Below are 24,937 nucleotides of genomic sequence, written 5' to 3'. Positions count from 1 at the left end.
AATCGAATTTTCTTATTGTAACGATGAATTTTTTTTTTTTTTTCATTGTAACAATTTTGATATTTAAATTACTTCCTTCGTGTTTTAATAAGTATTATAATTTAATCGGCATATAGTTTTAGGGAATTTAATTGACTTACATAAAATAAGAGATAAGTAGAGTAGTTGGAGTAATAAAAAATTAAAAAAAAAAAAAAAAAAAAAAAAAGATAGTAGGATTAATAGTTTATTGAAAAGTAATAAATATTAGAAGAAAGATAAAATAAAAAAAGTAGTAGTGGATTTAGGTGAGGATCATGAGATGAGAGAGAGATAATATTTAAATGTAGTTTTTTTTGCCAAAAAAAGAAGTGTAACATTTATTAAAACACGGTCGGATTTGATAAGTGTAACACTTATTAAAAAACAAAGGTAATGTCTGGACTAGGGCATGTTTAGCACAGAACTTATAAGGGTTATAAATTGGCCAGTCACTTTTGCCATTTCGCACATTAAGGTGGTGATCATATATTCAATAGGGTTTAATTTCGGACAAAAGTTTGGACATTTTACTAGATATGCTAAAATATTGCCAAAAGAGCCAAAAAATAGATAGGGATTGTTGGACATGCCGACCTGAAGTACAGCCTTAAAGTTGTTTTTAAAGACAAAATTGAAAGAAACTTCCTGTCACTAGTACTGAATCTTCCACAAAAAGGATGAATGAGAATCATCAACAGCATATTTCAGTCCTGAAGATATCCGAACATTTGAAATTGCCGCCAACTTGGCTCTTAAGAGGCGCAGCAAAAACACATGTCTGTGATTTTTTCTTGCTCAGCACCCGAATGTAAGCTGTTAATCCAAGCCATATAACTTCTTGTTTTGCTACTTGAAGTACTTGATTGCAGTCAGGCTCGTAATTAACTTTATACATCCTTCGCTTCATTAGTCTGTACATATATCTGACAATCAAAAGATTCAAGAAAATATTTAATATTGTATCTCACCAATTAATCAATATATCAGATCCTTAATCCCATAAGTGGGGTCGGCTACAAGATAAAAAAAAATTCAGATTTATTCTATATATGGATTTAAAGCAGGGTTATTATCCATATTCTGCAGTTGAATTTAGACCAATGCAAAAAGAAATTGAAAAGAGATGACTTTACAGCAACAGAAAGTACTTTTGAGCACTGCCCTTATTTTCTTTATGGCATGACAATGGATTTTCAATAGGAACTCTATCAAATAGTAAAAAGAAATATAGGAAGATAAAGTTAAATTTTTGTAGGCGTACCTTATTGACCCCTCTATACTAGAGAGGCAGGAACCTGGCTGAAGCTTGCACCAGAATGACAATTCACGGACATAACAATGGAACTTCATTGCGCACACCACAAAAGCTTGGTACACATTAAGCCTGATGGTAGCTGGTGAGTTTATACTTGTATCATAGAATATAGGATTGCATTTAGGCCGCATATAAGCACGCAACTTGGCCTTTAATTGACGTCCTGGTCTATGCTGCCAGCTCACAGTCAGCGTCGAACTCATATGATCATTAAGGTACCTGCTCCAAGAAAGCCACAATAGATTATAATATTTAACAACATTTCACATCATTATTGAGGAATTCACTACATGGCAGATTACAACAAATTCAATGATAAATTGTAATTAGTTTATTTTCAAAATGATTTCACATTAGCAATGATGACCTCACAGCAAACTGCAACAAATTAGAAGGGGATTTTTAACCATTTAATAAGTCAAATTATTACACCAGCTTGAGTACATAACATCAAAGTTCAGGGCCGTCTATAACATAGGTTTCATTCTTTTCACCTAAAAACTCTATTTGAACTTATTTTTAGTTGTTTATTGAACATTGTAGCCATTGAACTAATTGGCCCCGAAACTTTTTTTCATAAAGGTGAAAAGTTAAAGAACATAATTAGTTAATTACACAATGGAGAAAGCATCCGTTTTTCTGCTCACAGAAAATTGAGAATTTTAGGGGGAAAAGGATAAATATTAAAAAAATATTTCCATCCTCACCACTGCCATTACTTGTGGTACACGAAATATTAGTTCAACCAATTAAAAATCACGGGAAAAGGGGAATTATCAACATTTGATTGTATAATTATCAATTTGGTATATAGAATGTTTCTCTTCAGAGTTGGGGAAGCATTTGTATAATGTGAACAAAGGTTCCACATGATGGCACTAGCTTGTCCTTATACTAGTCACTTTTCATATACCATGAAATGACTAGACTTATATCTGATAATCTTATGTTAAAGCAAAGATTCATTGATGTAATAGTTACTCCTAATTCCTAACATTAATTAACAAGTGCCTTTAAAGATTAGGCACACATATGGACTATCTACTTGTTGCATTGGAAACTCACGACTAATAATACTGTTCATATTTGAAAGTGAAAATGTTGCATTTAAATTCCTTATTTTGTGAAAAAAAAAGGGAAAAAGTTGATCAAGAGGATAGATATACAGAATAGAAAAAGTACATAAAGCATATTTCTCAAGCAAATTGATAAAAGTAAATCTAAGTATAATAATTTTATCGCAAGGGTCGATAGTTATTTCATCAGATTTTATCATCAATACTACTACAAAAACTAATATATATTCTAGTATTACTAATAATTTAGCTTCAATTATATCATTAATTTGCTAGTTGCTACTTAACAGAATAGTACCAAATACCAGTGCCTACAAAAAGTGCACACATTCTGACCTCCCAGAAATGTGGTAAGCACACTTATAATTCTAGTCATTGTCATTCATAAATGGAGACATCATGAGATTCATGACTCAAAATTGTTCACAAGAAAATTATTTACAATCAAGCAGACAGCACAGTCCCCAGAAATCAGTATCATTTTCTAGCTACATGATCTTCAGTTGTCTGAAAAACAAAAACACATGCAAAACAGAATGCCTTGAAACAACAAAAAAGGCCAGTATAGGAATTACCTACTATAGTCTGCCTGAACCTCTAAAGTGCAGCTATTGATAAGCAAGCCACTCCATTGCATAAATGAGACACCATCACTGCCTACTAAAAGCCTCTTTGAATCAACTTTATGTGTACCACCATAATCAAAATTCATACAGAATTTCTCCTGATTCATGTAGCAGTTGTATGCATGAAATCCTCTTCGCAACCTGGAGAAGAAACTACTAGCCTGTTTTTTGGATGTTGATACAAACAAAAAGTCATCAACAAACCTGAGTAAGAGATACTTGGGAGATGAAAAAGATACAACTGAAGTAGCTACAAGAGCAGCTGAACCATTGTCAACTTGAATTGGCATGTCTTGACACTCTTGACCAGATAGGGAAAGATTACATTCCTCTCCATATGTCCATAGTACAGTGTACAAAGTAGACTTGACAAAACACTACCCTGAGGAATGCCAACAGTTTGCAAAAAATAATATTGACCTAGTTTGAGCACATTGTTCTTCAGATGTTCCTTCAAATTATACTTAAGTTCTTCCCTTCTTACTGTCATGCCTTGCTCCTGCAATCAATAAATTTATACACATGAAGCAGTTACATCGTGTCTTAGAGTTGCACAAAACAAAACTGTTTTCCTGACGGAAGCATCTTCAATCGAAGGTTCCCTTTAAAGCAGAATGGTCAAGCAGAATTTAAACTATAAATGACAAGCAAAACCCTGGTTTTAAGGACATGTGTTCATAGAATTATAGAAACTTTGAAAAAACACCTTTTTGATTCTGTACACAAATACACATTTTAGGAAATGCACATTAGATACATCTATCTCAATCAGTTCACTTTCAATTAACAAACATCATATGTGGCTTAACAGGTCATTCCTAACAAGCGTTCTTCAAAAACCCTCTCCTTCATTAATGTTTATCTAGGTGTTGACTTTTATGATGTGCTCAGGTTTCAAGTCAGAAACACCAGTCACCTGTGCTGCTGTGCATCTGAGATCTATTCAAATACAAACACCATTTAATGGCTACTTTACAAACTTATTTACCTTATTCATCACAACTGTCTGGCAAGTCCTTTGATGAACAGGAGGAATGTCTTCTGTCAATCCACTATTGTTACCTTCAATCATCAACTTACGATTTTCAGAAATCCACAGGGACTTTTTCCTGCAGAAGATCTCACAGGACTTCTGCAGGGAATATTTGTCCGCCATTTGTATTTCATCAATTACCGAAAGAAGCTTATCCTGCTTGACAGTATCAAATGCCTTTTTTACATCTGAAACTACAATGTATACCATAGGCATAGTTGGCTGTCCTTCCTTCAAATGCCTCAGAAATGAACAAAATTTCCTATGGATGTCATTATAAGAAAAAACAGTGGAGCCCCACCTTTCCGGTTCCTTCACCTTCAGATCCTTGAATATGACTTGCAAATCACGCAGAACAGTATTTACAGACTTCAAAAAGGGGGCTTATCTGTTATGAGCTCTTTTTATTCTCTTCTTTTTGCGGAATTGAGCATGTGAAAGAGATCTTTTAATGCAAAATCTGGATGCTGCTTTCAGATTTGCTATTGGTCTTGCTCCATTTTCTTTTGGGCAAAGCCTAACCTTTGAGAAACCAAATGATCTCTTGCTTAAAATTTCTGCTACAGATGCATTATTCAAGGAACGGTAAGTCTGATCCTTCAGCGATGTGATGACTCTGTCACTCAACTTCTGCCAAGTTGATTTCCTATAATAACACAGGTTCTGTTTACCCAGCTCACTTTCTGTGACGTAAAAATTGTCCTGTACAAGGGGCACCACAATATGAGAAAAGAACCAAAAGATCCATCGTTCCAGAAGCATCTGTTTTAAAGGACAATGGCCAATGTTTTGTGAATTTGATGATACCACAGAAATTTGATCAGTCGTAGGCTTAAAGACAAAAGCATTAGAGCACTTGGAAGCCTCGATATTTGATAGCAATGGAAATTTTGACACTTCTAGCTTATGCAAACATTGCTTTAACGAAAACTTCTCGAACCTCCGCAGCTTAATAAATTTAGATATGTTTCTTCGCAAGATTCTGCGGCTCAATGGTAATCCTAAAAGATCAGGTGGGACTATATTCCGACAAACAGCCCAAATATATGATACAACTTCATCCTTTAAGCAATATGGCCGGCTGAGACCGAATTGACGTTGAATGACTTCAGTTGTTCTCTTGTGACCCCTTGTTTTGATACAAGTAAGCCTCTTGGGCATCTGGTCAGTTCCTTGAAACACGTCTTGTTTAGACTTTGATAACTCTGATTCCATTTTGCTAGGCTGAAAAAAGATCAATTATTAGACAAACAATCTACAGACCAAATATTCAATATTTAGAAAAACAATCCAAATCTCTTGCTAGCATACATTACAGAATTGGAGTAGAAAAGTATTCAGTATAGACATTCCTGTATAAGATCAGAAACTAAGAACATTCCTGTCCTGGCCAACCCTTATTTTCTAAAAGGTGCAGATTTTCACAACACTCGGCAACACGGCACTTGTTTTGACCTTTTCAACATCATTGTACAAACAAACCAAAAAAAAAAAAAGAAGCTAAGATGCAAGTATGAGGATTCGAACTCAAGACCTCTAATCTCAAATACATAACCCCACTGGTTAGGAAAAAACAGAAAAAGTTTCAAATAAAAAAAAAAAGATTCGTATAATAAAAAAAATGTACATTAAAGAATCAATTTTTTAATTGTAACACACAACGCTAAGTATAACTCCACCGGTGGGTTCCCCGCAACTAGTCCCAAGCCTGGTTAAAGGAGATTGGTTATGGTAGGCCAGTGGCAGCCAGTGTAAAACTTTGTCATACCGCTTGACATGAGCCACAATGATTGAGAGTAGGTGACCTCCTGGGAAGTCCTCATGTTGGTTCATGTAGCCGACCCCACATGGGATTAAGGCGTTCAAGGAGAAGAAGACGATACAACGCTAAATATAAGCATTAGATATATTTCCTAAAATGGTACTCCATATTTATTTTTATTTTTTTGAACCACTCACTTTGCTTCATTCTATTTTTGGCTTACTCCTTTTACCATATTACCCCTTCAACCGCACAATAATTATACCTTTCCACACTCTTACTTTTTTTTTTTTTTTAAAGAAAAAATAAAATACAAATCTACCTTTTTACACCCTCTCTCTTACTTTATCCTACTTAATCTTACACCCACTAACATTCTTCAATAGTTTCATAAATTGCGTATCTATAGTAACTAAATAGAACATAATATAATGGAGGGAGGATTATTCATGATGATATAAAGCAAATCAATCTTATACATGTTCAGTTAATACTAAATGTTTCAATTAGACTCTTGTTAGAACCCTTAGGGAGTTAGGGCTGCGTATATCAAATTGATTTAAATAAATATTTACATGTAATATTTAAAGTACATAGACATGTATGCAAAACTGATAAACAAAATTGTACATTATTGTGTTGGTATAACTCTCAAAAGAGAAAGTAGGTACATTTATATGAAATAAAGAATAAAGATAATTCACCTCAAGACTGGAACCAACATCTCCATCTCTATCAAGCTGAAAAAGAGGTTGGGAAGGACAGTGCTTCTCCAATAACCTTATATGCTGGCATTTCTTAGCTCTGCGAAGAAAGACCTTAAGCAACTTTACGAGAGAATGATATCTGGAAAATTTATTATAAATAGCCACGCGTTAAAATCAACATTAAATCTAATATACCTGAGCAGTGGCTCTAAACCAAATAAAACAATAATAATTCATGCTAAAGAACTTGCACAGATACAGAATATTTCGCATGCTTCTGATGTAAAGCTAGTCATCTTCATTCATAAACAACCTTCAGATCACTGAGCCAACAGAGATTTGCACTTGATTTAACATCACACATTCAAAGGTTTCCATGAAGGGGTAAAGAGCTAGGAATAGTACAGTTGCTGCAAGTAAATTTAGAAGGGTCAAACAGTCCTCTCCATTAGCATTAAAGAAGGAATTCAAGAAACTGGTTTAAGCTAACATCTTTGCCAGTCAATTGAATGATGAATAATTTCTCCAGGCACCAAGAACTTAATCAATTTTTGACCTTGTCATTGAGCTACATTCAATATTCCATCAAAATGTCTTCCCTGTTAAAAAGGAGATGGTCACAGAAATTATCAGATGACACATTGATTTTACCAGTAGACAGTCATGGTAGAAGATTAAAAATTTCAGCCAAATGGGAATTCTTCTAGTCGGGTTATTCCACAGAAATCTGCTAAATACCGCTGTCATGCCTTCTGAAGTTCTGAAATGTCAAACTGAACTTCCTCTGCCTCTTGCAACATAAACCATTAAAGAGGATAATTTTGAAACAAGACTGATGTATCAAAAAAAAAAAAATTTTAATAAAAATATCTGACGTATCACACCACTAACACCATATAGTCAGAAGAGGCAACACTGCAAGAGGTGGAAAAATGTTGAAACAAGACTATCTTAAGGAGTTAGACACCTGAAATGAAATGAATTATTAGCAATAATAGGAAAACAGAATTTCTTTTGGAAAGAGACCAAAAAAAAGAGGACAAGCTATCACCCACAAAATTCCAAAATACTACTTCCGTTTCTTATAATTTGTAACTTTGGAGGGTTGTACGCAGTCCAATGAAAAATTTGTTTGTGTGTTAAATGGAGAGAGGAATATAGAGATGCATGAGATAGAGTAAATTGACAATTTAAAAAGGAAAGAAAACATTTGTTGCAAATAATATGAAACATCTATATTTAGCAAATGTTGTTAATAATGTGAAATCGAGGTAAAATGAAACTGAGAAAAGTATAGCCCATCTAAGAATTCGAACACCAAAAACCAATATGAGCAAACATCCATAGGAAAGCCAAATAGGTCATTATAGTACACAGAAAGCTAAATGGTTGCTATGGCCAGTATAGGGAACCAAAAAGCCACGTTAAAAACTAACTCCCGCTTACAAAGATATGCCATCTTTTCTCACTTCCTATTCCTATATAGTGGTTGGCCTCAGTCGTTCTGGAGAACGGGAGAATACAAAACAGTAACAAGAGAAGCACACAGATTAATTATTCGCATTGAAAGATATGGGCCAAGCTCAATGAAAAGCTCCTCCCAGTTTGAACTAATACAAATTGGTTTAAACCCATGTTTTTCTATGCTGTGTCTTAGGAAATTTGTTCAATATGGTCTGGATTTCTAGCTCCCGTTCATCAAAGAGCTTTGACCATGGAAACTAGAGAAATTTGTGATGTTAGGAAAGTTTTTATAAATTTAATATTTTGGCAATTTTAGTGTGATTCCGGTAGCAACATACGGAGTAGCATATTATTATCTAAAAGAACATAATAATAATTTTCAAGTATACACTTAGATATACTGAGTAGTCGATAGTGTCTCATGACTTATAGGAAAAGGATTGCTTGATTTTTATTAAAAAAAAGGTTTTTTTAAGCCATTATTTGTATATTAAAAATAAAAAATTAAAAAAAAAAACCTTGACTTGTATTTCTTTTTTTCTTAAATTTAAATTACTGATAGGTTTTTTTTTTCACCACCAACCCTTCCTCCCCAATCTTCTCTCTGTAGAAGAAGTCAAAAAACCAGGGTAACTACGAACTACATTTGTTGGCAGCCTAAAGTAGTTGTCTACTAATCCTAGCTTTAAAGCAAAATATTCAATCTGATAAAGGTGGTATATGAGTAATAAAGTCATTAACCTTTCATTAATCCATACAGCACAAATTAAGAGAAAACCATTAAGGCTCCATTTATAAGCTAAAGTGTCAACAAAGATTATTTCCTAGAATATAATAAGCTGTATCTGGGAAATGGAAAAAAAGATTTGAAATTGAAATATTATCAATTACTTTTGCAATGCCTCTAATGATTATGAGTAGATTAGAAAAAGGAACATCCCTTTTCTTTTTTTAACATTTAAAATTTTTGTTAGGGCTTCCACACAGCCAACATAAGCAGAAAAGAGCTCTATAACTATCCCAACATTTAGCCTCACACTCTAAGGGGGACAGGAGAAGAATAAATGGCCATGGGAAGTTGCCAAACAAACTTAATTTTCTCCATTTACCTTGTCATGAAATTCTATTCCAAAAATTCTTCATTATAATAACACTGAACGTGTTGTGTGAGGTTATCAATATTCATCTCAAATTTTTACCATGTTAATATTATTGAGACATCAATGATGCAATTTAAAGAATTATGCACGTGTCATTTAGTTTCTCAATACTGAGCCATTGGTTGCTTTTACAAATTCGAAATGCAAGTGTCATGTGATTAAAATAGATAGGTATTACAACAGAATGTTACACTTACAGGCAAATAGACCCTTGTGAACAAAGCCCACGTTTATGGAAGCATGATGCTGGTACATTTCTTGAGCTTGTATTTGGGAAACCAGATATATGTAGTAGAAGATCACTTACACCTGCGAAACCAGGTTTCAAGGAGTATAGGATATCTAAGAGATTAAGAAATAACTATAATTCAGAGGAAAAACAGGCACACAAAGACCGCAGAAAAAGTTGCAGCCTACAAATTCTGATAAAGGATACGCTTTTTTAGGAAAAGAGATGATGAATACTTCACATTGTAGAACATAAACTTCCTACTAATTTCAGCATCTTTAGGGACTCTTGACAATGATTGAAACACTGAGCAACAGGGGCACAGCTGCATCTCAAATACAAAGTAAACAGTATATTGATTAAGTCGTACAAATTTTTGCAAAGTTTGACAAAGAAGTATGACAAAGTGTCTGGCCAAAATGAGCAACAAAAGAATTTATATACCAACTTTTAAGCATAGATCAAATATTCATATGCTTACGCTAAAGAAATAAGATAAAATGAAACCAAAGATGTTTCACTTACGACTTACCAATTGTTCCGAATAGAGATCAGCACCATTTTGATTATCTTTATTTTCAACTGAAGTAGGCACCACCAGACTCTGGCCTTTATTGTTGACCAAACCATGCTGGAAATTCTTGTGAAAATCACCCACGTCATTCAAATTTTTCCTGGAAGGCTCCTGAGTACAGCAGTCTTGTAATGCCAATTTCTTGCGTCTCTTTCGGCGTTGCCAACTTGGCAATCTCAAACGTTTCCTTGGCTCTACTTTGAGCCTCTCAATGGGTTTCTCTTCAGTAGAATTTTGTCCATGTAAACATTTCTCAGAAATCATAGTGATCACTTTGGGAGAATTTTTGCCATGACAGTCAACTATTTCAGAGTCAACAGAGCCAAAGGAATTTTCCTGACCAGTTCTACAAGGCACCTTGCTGGCAGGCTCTTCAGACTTCGAAATCTTTCCATTGCCTCTTCCTCGCTTTCGCTTGTATCCTAAATGTAGCCATCAAAAGCTCATGTCTATAAATGCTAGCTCATAATAGATATTCAGTTTGAATTGAAAATGCAAAGGCTTTCATCCAACACTTAAGCATGTTTATGAGTGTATGAGTACATCTAGCAAGTTTGCCTGCATATTTAAAGTTCCCCTTCTAAAGAGAGGTTAGATTCAAGGTAGCAGGAGAATAACACTACAGCCTCCAAATCTTTGAGTATGTGCTGAAATCATATGTAACTACTACCTCCGCCCGAGGTTATCTACAACAAAGGACATTTTTTCGGACTCCTAGGTAAAACTTTTAGGGAGAGATTAATGAAAAGTAAGAGGAGAGAGAAGGGATAATTAAACTTAATTAAAATAAAACTCACAATTAATAAAAATAACTATAAAAAAAAACCACCAACCTAGCCCAGCCACCCTGCCTGCCCCTGTCCCCACCCCCACACTCGCTGACGTCAAGACCCCCCCTCTCCTGTGCCGGCGCCGCCCCTCCTAACCCCTTCTCGTCGCCCCTCCCTTTCCCCTTGAAACACCAACAAACAACAGCCCACCAATCCCGCAGCATCGTCGCAGCCCCATAACACTCACCTCCTTACACCAGAACACCACCAAACCACAACCAATACCACCGTCGCAGCCCCATAACACCACCAAACCTGCATTTGCACACACATCTACCGCAATCACCCACGCAACACCAATCCCCAATGAATACCGCCACCCCACGAACCACCAACACCCAACCCCACTTTCGCAACCCCCCGAAACCACCACCAAAACCCACGAAACCCATCACCAAACCCACGAAACCAACCACCAAACCCACGAAACCCAGATCTGGAGATTTGCACGACGACGAAGTGCGGTGGTGCTGGGGTAAGGTGGTGGAGAATTGCGGTGGTGCTGGGGTATGGTGGATGGGGTAAGGTGGTGGAGTATGGCGGTGGTGCTGGGGTAAGGTGGTGGAGAATTGCGGTGGTGCTGGGGTAAGGTGGCTGGGGTCTTCTGGGCTGGTGGCAGGGGCGGCGAAGGTGGCTGGGGTAGGGTGGTGGATTAGTTGGTTAGTCAATGTAATTAACAAATTGTAAACAAAGTTAAAAATTTTAAGTAAGGGTAAAGTTGACATTTTATTGCTAAAAATTTACGAAAAGAGGAAATAAAAAAATTTGTTGCAGATAATAGGGAGCATCCATTTTAGGTAAATGTTGCTTGCGGAGGGAGTATAATTGTTATAAATGCAATATACTTGCTCCTTTGCACAAGTTCTATTTTCATTGTCAAACTTTGTAACTTTGATCATATTTTTTAACTAGTATATACAAAAAGATATTATCATGTGAGATTTTATTCGATTTGTCATGTTGAGTTTCAATATATTGGGTGTATCCGTATTTATATTAATATCAACATTTATAATTTTCTAATGTACAGAAGTAAACTTATTACTCCATAATTGATCACGAAAAAAAAAAAAATTAAAAATATAAAAAAAAAAAAAAAAAAAAACAACTATAAAATTAAGAAAATAATTCAATATTTGAACGACTATAATTAAAGGCAATATATGAATAGCTTCAGCATTATTAGCAAATTTCGTCATTAAACAGTCAAAAATATAGAAATAGTAATTATATAAAGGAAATGGTACAAAAAGTCGGACAAAAGGGATTGTTTGTTATGGGGAATCAATCAAAGGAAAAGGCAACTGAAACTCTTAATTTCCTTGGAACATACTTCAGGTTGATAATTCTTGGGAAAAAGAAAAAAGCACCCTTTAATCAATTTGGAGCTCACCCACTTCCCTTCATCTTAATTCCGATCTACCACTTGGGACTTAAACTCCTCCACACCATAATAATTGGTGAGCAATCTTCTACTCTACTGCTAATCCGTCAACAAATTTTCATCAGGTCACCACTAGCCATTGGCAACCACCACTTAGCGGGGACCAAATCATCCTCCATAGCATTGATACACTTCCCTTTATACCTCCGTTCACTACAACCATGACCCCTATCCGGCTACCCCTAGCTAAAAATTTTAGCCCACCAACCTGATCCGCTTACTCTATAACCAACAACCACTACAACATACCCTGAAAAACCAAAAACCCCCATGACTTTCAACCACCACAGCAACCCTAACGTGGCTAACACCACCGACCAACCCCACCAAAAACCCCATTCAAGGTAGCAATCACCCCCATTCCACAACCACCACACCGAAAACCACCATAATAACACAAATTAAAGAGTGATAGAAAGAAGAAAAGGTAGCCCAAAAAAAAAAAAACAAAAAAGACTTTAAATGGTTGAAATTCACCATCAAAGCTCAAGATGGCCACCAAAAGTAGATTTCTTGTGGTGGTGGAGCAATAGCGTTCCTTAAGTGATGGCGAGATGATAGGTGGTAGATGAACGGCTAGTCGGCTACTACGGTCATATGGTGTAAGAGGTAGTGTTGTTGGCTAGGTTGGTTCAGGAAGAGGGCATAAATTCTTCTAGCAATGGAAAATGAGCTATTTTAGAAGACAAGAAAAAGAGGTGGAAGGTTTTGTTGTTCAATCTTCTACCAAACACAACCAAGATGAATTTAGACCCTATTCTCTTGCCTAACTAAACAAGCTGGAAAATACGGGTCTTCCTTATCTTTACTTTCCTAATTACATTCCTTTCCCTTGTAGTGAACTAGACGCCCTCTAAATCTTTCTCACAAGTCATAATAATACCCCCTCCATTTAAAAACAAATCACACACGCCTTTTTGGCTCATATATTAATAGATAGATGTTGAATGTGAAAACAGTTTTTAAAAGTTAGAGACTATAAACAAGAGAGAGAGAGAGAGAGAGTTGTTAAAGTGTAAGAAAGTGGATAAATTAAGAAAACATAAGCAGGAATGAATAGAAAAAAAAAAAAGATAAGTGAAAGGTAATGAGGGTGAAAACAATCAAAGGAAGTGGGCAAATAATTTCTAGAGAATTCAAAGCAGCAAATGGCAATTATATAGGTGCAAAGGAAGTAAGGGGAAAAAAATCTACAATAAACATCCCTATTGCACTACAAATATTGAGAATTGATCCCTGAAGTAAACCAAAAGCCCTTAAGTATAGGAGTAAACTTTTTATTTCATGGAAAAGAAACAAATATTGAAGGCAAAAAGAAATAGAATAAATATTACCCTCACTCACATAGAATTAGACCATGGAGCTTGTCTGAACAAGTTGTTCCGTTTACACACACCAAAGAATGCACAGGAAAGACTTTCTCCTTTACTTGTACAATGCTTACAGTAGTAATGTTACTATCTGGAGATATAACCTTCAACATTCCAAAAGTAGAGCCAGAGAAGAACTAAATGTAGAGCTTAACATCACACTGGTTTTACCTACTTGCATCAGTTTCATGCATGGAAGATCCAGAGTCATCTAGGGGTATGCGCATGGGAAGCCTAGCAACCAGCTGACTGACAAGAGGACCCGCTACTTGTTGATGTGCATTGCACTTGATAGACATAAATATCAATGTGTGCATCAGTAGATGAATCATGATACTATCCCCAACCTGTACAGAATATAAATTTGAAGTAAACGGAGGCAAACATTAAGCAGAAACCCATAATTATTTCATCAGTTGAATAGCCAAAAGTGTGAAAACATACCCTTTTTAAGGCTAGTTCCCATGTCCAGTTAGTAAGAACCTTTACAATGGTGCTGTTCAATTTAAACTGTGACAATGAGTTCAAGACAGCATTAGATCAATGAATTTGTCACTGCTAGGGTTTAAATGCTGAAATTATCTAACAAAGCAACTTTTTTTTCTCCTACTGCAAATAAGAGTAAAACATCAAAACAGGAACCACTATAGAGCTAATAGTAGCATAAAATATTTTGTATATTGCTTTATTTTAATAACGATTACTTTAGAATTTAGCATCCTCATTACCCTCTTACCTAGACTCTAAGAGTTTCTTATATTGAAAGCAATGAGAATCATCTATTGGTAAATACTGAACAGCCTAGCACCCCTCCCCTTCTCAAAAAAGCCATTCAGACATTCCATCCCTGTGTCTTGAATCTGACTCCAACCCGCTCATGAACCACATTCTATTATAATTGTTGTGTACACAGCATAGGAACTTACCTACTTTATTAAATAGAACAAGAATGTTCGCCAATCCACAAAGTACTTATCATTTATTGACGCAACCACTATGTATCTTCCTAGTAACAAACTCAGAGGCCGAAACCCTCTAGCTTTATAAACCTCAGCCAATAGCCACACAACCATAGAGTCTTTGACTTAAAGACCAAAGCACCAAGATCTTAAAAGTTTAAATGAATAGGTTTGCTCAGAATATACCAAATCCCATCCAAATCTAATACAACTATGAAAAAGTTTTGGATTTCAAAATTTGAAGTGAAATTGAAAATAGTCATTCCAATTTTCACAACAAATACCAAATTAGGATTACTATGGTTATTTACAGAAATCAATTATTTAAAAAAAAAAAAAAAAAAAAAAAAAAAACAGCAAAAGAAAAATGAATTTATACTTTCTCAATTATTTTAGTTGTATCATGTTGGCACGGAAAATTTGTCCGCACACAACTTTGAGCATTAATAACTTAATCATCCATAGTAAAAATTTTGGTTGGTTGATAGTTTGAAAAATAAAATGCTGAGATTATACTTTTCCTAACATATAGCCAAAATATGGTTAGAGATGAGTATGTGGAAAGTGCAAGAAGTCAAAATGGTATATCTTATTAAAAGTGGAAAATATATTTTCTTATCAATACTACAATGGAGCATAATGGAATTAATATTTCGCAGTTGCAATTACTTTGGTATAATTTAGAAATTCTCCGCCGTTGTTTTTTTTTTTTTTTTTTTTTTTAAAAAAAAATGTTACACTTACCAAATGCGTCCGCTTTTTTAAGTATACACTTCCATTTTTGGCAAACTATTTCAATTGAATATTATATTTCTCTCCTCTCATAATCCCTAATCAAACCTACTACTCCCTCTGTCCCTTACTTTTTGTCCCATTGTAATTTTATGGGTCAAACTTATAAAACTTTGACCATAAATTCTCGATAATCTATAAATGATAATATATTCATGTGGGGTCTTGTTAGAATCATCTCATTGTATATATTATTAATATCAAACTTTTATAATTTTTATGCGTATAGAAATTAAGATATATACGTTTGAACACGCGTCTTGAAAACCGTGAAAAGTCAAATGGGGCAAAAAATAAGGGACATAGGGAGTACTACTTTATATTATTTCTTTCCCACTTAGTCACTTACATCCCTTACTTTTCAATAAATTACCCCACTATCTTTATTATAATCTTTTAATACCCAACTACCCCACTTACATCTTTTATATGGGAAAAATAACCTAGAATAATCCGACATTTGCCTCATCCACCCAAAGTAATCCCACCTTTCGATTATTTTTTAATAATCCGACCTTTATACCCAATCTGCCAAAATGGTCTCAACCGGTCATGTAACTTGTTATAACAAGTTATCGGACACGTGGCGGCCTGTTATTGGTCAAAAAAATAAAAAATAAAAAAAAAAACTAAAAAAAAGTTAAATTTCTGTTTAAAGAAAAAATAAATAATTAATATTTAAAAAACCACCCACTACCGTCATCCCCGCCGCCTGAAATCCCTGCCATGCGGCTCCAGCCAGAACCAGAGCCAACGCCGGCGGCGCTGCGACCGACCCCCCTCCGCTGAACCACCAACCTCCTTCTTCCCTCCCCCACAAAAACCGAGGCATCGCAAAGCACCGGCGAGCATAAAACCATCCCCATACCCTCGAAAACCCCTTTTTCGTCCCAATCCCAGCCCCCCTCCCTATCCCCCGTACATTTTCCGGCCACCTCCCATTCCCCACGTCCCAATTTCGGCCCCCATTCCCTTCCCACGCCTCGATTTCGGCCCCTCTCCCCTTCCCATACAGCTTGATTTCGGTAATGGTTGGTGGTTTAGTGGCAATAAAAAGGGATAGGGGAGGGTCGGCGAACGGTCGTGGTGGGGTGGCGGCTGTGGGCCTCGTGTGCCGATGGTAGTGGGGGGATGTGGTTGGGGTCGCAGCTGGGATCTGGTTTTAATTATTTTTTTTAGAAAAATATTTTAAAAAAAAAATTAAGTATTGTTAATTACTAATAATCATTTCTTAAAACAAAATTAAAATTAAAACATATTTTTTGACCAATCACGTGGTGACACATGTAAATAAAACTTAATTAAAAAAAAATTACCTACTCAACCGGTTACAAGTCACCTAGGATCATATTGAGCGAGTTGGGTATAAAAGTCGGATTATTAAAAAATAATCAGGAGATGGGATTATTTTGGGCGGATGAGGCAAAGGTCGGATTATCCTCGTATATTTAAGTCAATTAATTTACCCAAAACTATGTATTGCTCAAAGCATTAAAACTAACGAAAAAAATGGAGGGAGTAGTCAATTACATTCCATTTTCAATGGAAAAATTCTGAAGTGATTTAATTTTTCTTCTAAATCAAGAACAGTTGATATCGATCATTTAGATTAAAAAATCACATGCATGATTGATAACTATCATTTTTTACACTTTTTTTAGCCTTGTTCCTTAGATTTTAGGGTAGTTCCTTGTGTATTTTAGTATCTTTTGTTAAGTCTTTAGTATTTATGAACTAGTTACTCTTTTATGTTTTTATAGAGTTTTTTAATCATATTTGATGAAGTATTATAGTAGCTATCTTGTCTTGGTTGTGGGAAACCTTAAAGAGGAGCTTAAGGGTTAGCAAAGAAGCTCGCTAACAACAGCTCAAAGAAAATTCAAAGTCTTATACATGATATTTGGTTGCTTGGAGAATGTTTATGAAGATCTACAGAGATTGAAAGATTCCTATTATTTGGGAAAAGATTTGGCAAGACACAACCTTGTTCGACAAAACTAGCGGTAGCAAGTAAACTTTAAATTTTGGCAAACAAGTGGCAAGTAACTATCACAATAGCGAGTAATTATCAATTAATAGTGGATAGAAGTTAGTTGTTAAAGTAACGGGTGATAGTGTGAGTTTTGGCAAAAGTAGCGGTTAAAATACTACCGATAAAATGACCTTACTTGAAATACTACCGATAATATCTATTGATATATTGTTTAAAAGTAACCAAAATTTGACAGGATTTGAAACGCCAACTTTTGAGAAAAACTACCCAAACGCTACCTCTACTACTAACTACTAACCACTACCCACTACCTAAACCCTACCTTGCCCAACACTTATTTTTTCCCTAATAGAGTTTTAACATGGTCTAATCACTAACCACTACCTCAAACGCTACCACCGCCGAACACGGCCATAGATTTTTTTCTTCCTCATCTTAAAAAAATCTTCCATCGTTTAGGGATTTTACTTGGAAAAATTCTATCTTAGCACTTTAAAATACTAAGAACATTTATACTTTAGTCATGCATCATCCGTCATTCTTCTTACTTCTTCTTCCCCAACTTGTGTTCTCGTTTAAAAGGGAGGAACTCTCCCATTCCCAGTAGGAACTTGACATGGTTTTTTTCTTCAAAAGCTCTTTAAGCGTACGTTTGTAACATGGAGTGAGTAGTTTTCTAATGCTCAAAAGTGGTTAGATTAAGCCAAGTAATTAGTATATTAGACAAGTTGAATTGGTTTGAATGTTAAGGTAGGTAGCTTTTAGTGGTTAGTCAAACCACTACTTAATAAAAAAATAAATGTTTTTTTCCCTCTATTGAAAGGAAAAAAAAAATCTATATTTATATGGCTAACACTTACTCTCATAGCTAACACTCCCTCCGTTCCCTTTTGTTTTTTACGTTTCCATTTTGGGTGTTCCTATTTATTCGTTACATTTAAGACTTTTCTATTTTAAGACATAATTTGGTCAACTTTACCCTTGTTTTATTTTTTAATATCCCATGTTGTCCTCAATTTTGCATGTGATAGTGAACTTTTTTTACTAATTTTAATGTTCATTATTGCTTTCTCTCTCCTCTCTCTTCTTCAACCTTTTCTTTTTCATAATTTTTTGGTAGTAATAATCCCCTTTAGCATCTTCCCAATGAATTATGATGACAAAAATGGTTGAATTGTACTCAATTTGTTATTTTCCTAAATAACTGCGCATAATTCTAAATGTAAAAAAATAAGGGAACGAAGGGAATAGCTACTACCATAGTTACCTTTGCTACCTCTAAAAGGGTTTAATTAGTTGATGTTTTGTAATATTCTTGAATTGCTGTTTTATTTATATGAATGATAATTTTTTATAAGTATGTGCAAAGCTATTACTTTGGACGTGATTTCTAATGCTAATTAATGAAACTAAGTCTACAATTAATTAGGAATATTTATAAAGTAGCAACCAATTGTAGTGTAGGGTGTTCCACTTTACAATTGTGTGTAATTATTGATGGAGGCCAATTCACGTTCTTATAATGTTGTAGTTGTCTTGACTTGATGTCTTCCTATTTTTGGGTTATTCGTTAAGGGTTAGTGAAAGTCATACCTAATCTAACTATTAATAAGGGAAAACATAAGAACTTGTTCCATAAGTTAAGTTGTTCCTAAAGACTAATTATTGTGTGAAAGATTGTACAAAGTTACATATCTGATGAGTGTTTTCTCTATTGATTATTCTCTTCCTTAAATTATTTTTATGCTATTTCTTGCTACTATAATTATTTTAATTTACTTATCATACCTCTTATCCCCCAAATCATGTTCCTCTTAAGTGGAACTCCAATTTTGTAACTTGTTACCTTAGATATATTTTCTTCATGGGATTGACTTTTACTTGGCTTAGCAGCTATCTATTAGAGTAAACAAAGTTTAATTTTGTGTGTACTTCGACAACACAATCAATGATATGAAAATAACAAAGTAAATGACTTTCAATGTCAAAGAAATAAACTTTAACCATAACTTAGGGAGTAAAATTTGTTAATAGAGCAAAGTTTTCATTTCTAATTCTAAAAATATTCTTCTCAAAAAGATACTATATTTTTACTTTTATGGTTACAAACCTAAACTATTTCGTGTCGAAAGAGGTCAAAGGAAGTTATCTTTGAAAAGTCAATCAAAACCTTTAACTTGAGATGTAGAAAGTATAAGCCCAAAAATTAAAAAAAAAATTATTTACAATAGAACAAGTGTGCAGCAATACATATCATAATTTTTGAGCTTTTGACGCATAGGAACAGGAAATAGAGGGTGCCCAATCTAGAAACAAAAATGAAGCACATGCAGCATAGCTTGTGAGAAACCGCCGGTTGTGTGGGACTGTGGGCAAATTGTATTTTTCCATTAACAAGCTACGGAACTATTCAATTTTGCATCTGGAGACAAAGGATTTTCTAGTGGTAAAGGCTATTGAATTTAGTTGGATACAATGGGTTCCATATACTCTCTTGGCCATCTAGAGGTTGAGTGTATAAGGTTAGGGAGGTGGAAGATGCACAGAATTGTGTCATGATACATTTTATAATCAAGTGTCTTCTCCATCATTCTTATAGAATGGCAAACTAAGTGCCTCTTTAAGCTCACCGACATGGGGCAATGGGATTTTCATGGCATGAACCCTTCTAATGTAATGCATAAGACAAATATGTTTTTCTTCTTTGTAATTTAGTTTGGTAGACTAGTGCTCCTCACTGTATACTTCATTATCTATTTAATGGAATTTCATTTTTAATATACAAGAAACACTTGATAACTTCATGCTAAACCTGTCAAACATGCAGATGAGAAAGATAACATGATTATTTAACAGAAAATTAAGGAATACCTTCTGATAACCGTGGCATAAGACATTTGATGGTGCAATTGCCTTGTTGAATAATGCTTGAATGGTCTTTTCAACAATCTTAAAGCACAAAATAGTAAAGTTTAATCTAGCAAGAAATAAATTAGCTTTGCACTAAAATAACCAATACATTTGACTTCATACAATAATTTTCTATTCAAACATGGAAAAAAAAGGAAAAAGAAAATTAGGCAAACAATAGCAGAAACTTAAACCATGAGAAACTATGGCGGGCAGCACACTTATTTTTTCTCAATTCGTCTAAATCAACTATACTAGTTCACTTAATCCCATGGCACATTTACACCCACATCGCACAGTAGTAGAAAGTATGAAATCAAATCAACTAGCAGATACTACTATTTGTATAGGCATAATCTTGCTAATTTCTGCACCCAATTCAACACCATTTTATACCACCTCCCCACTAATCCACTCATATACAATATTTTGTTAAAATTAAGTTAGAAGCTCAAGAAAATTGACATCCAAAGCTCAGTACCATGTTGAAAGCTCGAAAAACGGTCATTATTAATTAGTACTCCGTATGTGAAATGAAAGAACATCCTGAAAAAGTTTCAGAGTTTTAAGCAACTAACATCTCCTTATGACTAATGAGCTGGAACTACCCTGAACCTGAAGTTTTTGAGAGAAACCCAAACCCGAACAACCCAAATTCAACCCGATGTGACCCATGTATGTATCATATTATTCATGTATTATCTATTATACAAATAAAATGTTTTACATTATTTCTATATTTTTTTTAGCACAACTCAAAATCTAACCCGCCCCGACCCGTTGACCCAAAACCTTACTTTGCTTATATGATCATTTCAGATAATCCCAATTCACTCAACACACAATTCAACAAAATTAGTCAAAAAAAAAATGCTGAAAATTCCCAAAACAAGCAAAACCCAGAAAAATTAAAACAGAACAAAAACGGAAGAAAAATTAAAGAACCTGCAACTGAGACCAATGTCGAGTGAAGCTAGAAAGAGGGGAAAAAGGAGGAGCATTTTGAGGAACAACAACAAAGCAAGTAGTCATCAATCTACGATAATCAATTGGATCATCAGGTCTAATCAAATACGACATTGCAGCTTCATCATCGCCATTGCCGAAAACACAACGAATGCATTTACCCTTTCCATTACAATTGCAAAATTTGGGAATAATTGAGATAATTGTTTTGGAAAGTGAAGCTGCTTTGTCTCTGAATTGTCTCCATAATACGTTTGGTACTCTTTCTTTCTTCTTCTTTCCCATAATACGTTTGGTATGAGAATGAGATTTTTTACATGATTTTAAGGGTTTTTGTTGGTTGCAGAAATTGGTGAGGTGATTTTGATGTTGGGAGTTGGAAGATAATTGCCACTTCAAATTTTTGAATTGTCACATTGGTAGTCAAAGCTCCACTGAGACTGTCGTACACTCATCGTTTAATTTTCCACCATACGATCATATAATTCACACTCTCATATTATTATTATTTTTTGGGAAATTCCCATTGATACACTTCAGGTTTTGACTTTTCTCAACGGTACCACAATTTTTTTTTTGACTTCCTAATGATACACCCAAGTTTATGACTTACTAACTCACGTGATTAAGTCTGTTAATCAGACGTTAATAAGTTAGTAAATCTAGGTTAAAATATAATTTTGTAAAAAAAAAAAAGACTATTTTACCCCCTTTTAAACCCTTCCCTCCAACGATAAAGAACCCTTCCCCTTCCATTTATGTCGATTTGACATAAACCAAACTCACTTTCAAATTTCATCTCTCTCTCCTCTGCTCTCTGTTGAATTCACGAAGGGTTTGTAAGGGAAAATTTGCTAATTTCGTTGGTCTACAAAGCCATTAGAGGGAAATCTTGCATAATTCAGGTACTTTAGCACTACTACTGTTCATTTATGCATGATTTGGTGCATTTGTTTGATGTTCTGTTTTAATATGCGATTTTAGGTTTAATTCATGATTTTAATGATGTATATTTGTGCGATTTTAGGGTTCTTTCATGTATATTAGGTGGGGGCTTATGTTTGTTCAATTATTAGTTTAGAATATGGAATTATATTGAATGAAATGCCATGATCATGTTTGATTGATTGTTGGATAATTGAATTGGAATTGATTTGCATGTTGTAAGTGTGTGCATTGTTTACCTTATTTTGCAGAATGGGTGATGTTGTGATAAGGTTTCATTACTGGGATAAACATGTTGATATTGATGTTGACTTAGATAGATGTAATTTGATGGACTTGATTATGGATTTTGAGGACACTACTGCATTAGACACTGAGTATCCCTTAATCAACCCTACCTTTGGTTATGGTCACAATGAAAAGAATCACCCTTTACTAAATGATGCTGATTTTTTAAGATGATTCATACCCTAGGTGACTGTGAGATGTATCATATTTGGGTTGGGTTTGCCAAGAAACCAAGTGCCTTGAATATAATGATCAACAGGTTAAGGAACAAATCCAAATCTGCACAACCAATTGATGCACCTTCCCAAACATTGTGAAAGACTCATCAAGGGAGCATTGGACCATTATTTCTGATAGGCAAAAGGCAAGTACTTTCCTCTTTGTGTTTCAATTTTTTGATTGTTTTGCTATGATATGAGTCTATCCCTAAGTAAGCTTATAGTGTTTGCATTAACCCAATTCCTGACACACAGCAATGGCCTGCAGATGAGTCAGGTACAATCATCATGCCTCCTAAGATGAAGAGGGGAATTGGAAGACCAAGTAGGAATAGAAAGAGGGAGGAAGGTGAAGAGCAACCTGGAAAAAGGTCCAAAACAGTCAAATGTAGCAAATGTAGTTGCTTTGGCCATAATAAGACAACTTGTAAGGGAGGGTTAACTGGGAAAGAACTGAAGTCAAATGAGCTTGTTGTCATAAAAAATCCTAGGGTCAGAGACCAAAGTAATGCAGCAAAGGCAGCTAAGGCAGCAAAGAAATCTGAAGAAGTTGGATCTCAGTCTGCAACTTCAGCTAAACAAGCAAAGGGACAGAAGGGAAGACCCTCAGCTGAGGAAGTAATAGTACTGACAGCTTCACAGTTGCCTAGCCAACCAGTGCCTATGTCTCAATGAAAATCAAATTCTCCAAGCTCCTAAGTCTTTTGTTCCGCAGTATAGTGGCATATGCATTTTGATAATTTTATAGAAAGTCAAAACTTGTAGTTAAATCTGTTTTTTTTGTCATTTGGGATGATTTTTGCTATTGTTATTTGGTAATTTAGTAGACAACTTTACTATTGAAAGTTAGATTTTTGCAATGTTCCCAAATAACCTATATATATTAATGAATGTTGGCAACTGATGTCATTTTGTCTATTTCAATTTGTCCCACATTTTAGTTACTTTGTCTATTTTAGTTGATCTCAATATTAAACATACACAGTCAATGATAAGTTTGCAGCAATGTCAGAAGAGAAGATAAGTTTGCAGCAAGGGAGCTTTAATGGAGATGAGATAAGTTTGTAACAATGGAAGAGAACTTTAATGGAGAATAGAAGAGGGGAAATTGGCTTTTTTTAGGGAGGGAATAGGGTTTGAGAAGTTGGAGGGAAATAACAGACAATTTAAGGGGAAAAATTTGGAGGGAATGGATTAAAAAAGGGGTATATTAGTCATTTCATCTTTTACTAAGCCTAAGATGTTAATTTATCAAGTTATTAACGTCTGATTAACAGACTTAGGTACGTGAATTATAAAGTCAAAACCTTGGGTGTATCAGCAGGAAGTAAAAAAAAATGTGGTACCATTGAGAAAAGTCAAAACCTGGAGTGTATCAATGGGAATATCCCTTTTTTTTTTCCTCTTATCAAGGGGGTATTACCCACTGAGGCTGCCAAGTGCCCAGTTCCTCAACATGAGGAATAAATTATTTCTCAAGAGGTTAAATTTGTAAAATTTGTTTCAAGTAGCGGTTTATGACTTCAAGTAGCGGCTTTGTCGATGAACAGTAAAATAAAAGTGCTTTTATTTACGTCTTTGCCATTTGAGAAACATAGTTTGTTTCTCATGTTGAGAAACTTGGAATTTCTCTTACCCACTAGGGAGGGGGGATATGAGCCTTAAACCCAGGTCACTGCCAAGCTTAGCTCCACTGAGCTATGGGCTTCTTACTCACACTTTCATAGTACTCTCTCGTCTTTTGCTTGGTTTTTCAATTAGATTTTGGTTTTTCATCTTGGTCAAATAGTTAAAAAAAGTGTTTGATTAATGATTTTTTTTTTTTTTTTGGTTAAAAAGCCGGCATTTTTGCCAAAAATAAAAAGATAGTTTGATATTGGCTTTTGGCTTTACACTTATAAAATTACTTTCCTATCTTTATTTTTTATTAATTATTATCAATTAATAGTTAATAATTAATAAATAATAGTTATTTATTAATTTAATTAATGATAAATAATTAACAATAACAATTAACTATTAATAATTAATAAATATTAATACTTAGTAATTAATTATTAATTACTAATTATAATTATTAATAATGATACTTAATTATTAATAACTAATAAATTATTTTTAATTACAGATGTGTATATTACAAAGATTAACCAAAAAAAAAAAAAAAAACCTAATCGTTCTCTCTCTCTCTTCCCTCTCCTCTTCTTTTCCTCTAGGGCTTAATATTTTTTTGCCGTTAAGCCAAAAATAGTTTA

At 34.6% G+C, this 24,937-nt stretch overlaps 1 pseudogene; it reads right to left on the bottom strand.

The window, feature by feature from the left end:
• Positions 1 to 209: 209 nt before the first annotated feature.
• LOC110694251 lies at positions 210 to 22,279 on the bottom strand (annotated as a pseudogene).
• Positions 22,280 to 24,937: the final 2,658 nt, after the last annotated feature.

This window comes from Chenopodium quinoa, unplaced genomic scaffold (assembly GCF_001683475.1).
Source record: "Chenopodium quinoa cultivar QQ74 unplaced genomic scaffold, ASM168347v1, whole genome shotgun sequence".
NCBI lineage: Eukaryota > Viridiplantae > Streptophyta > Magnoliopsida > Caryophyllales > Amaranthaceae > Chenopodium > Chenopodium quinoa.
This window is presented reverse-complemented; position numbering and strand designations above follow the sequence as displayed.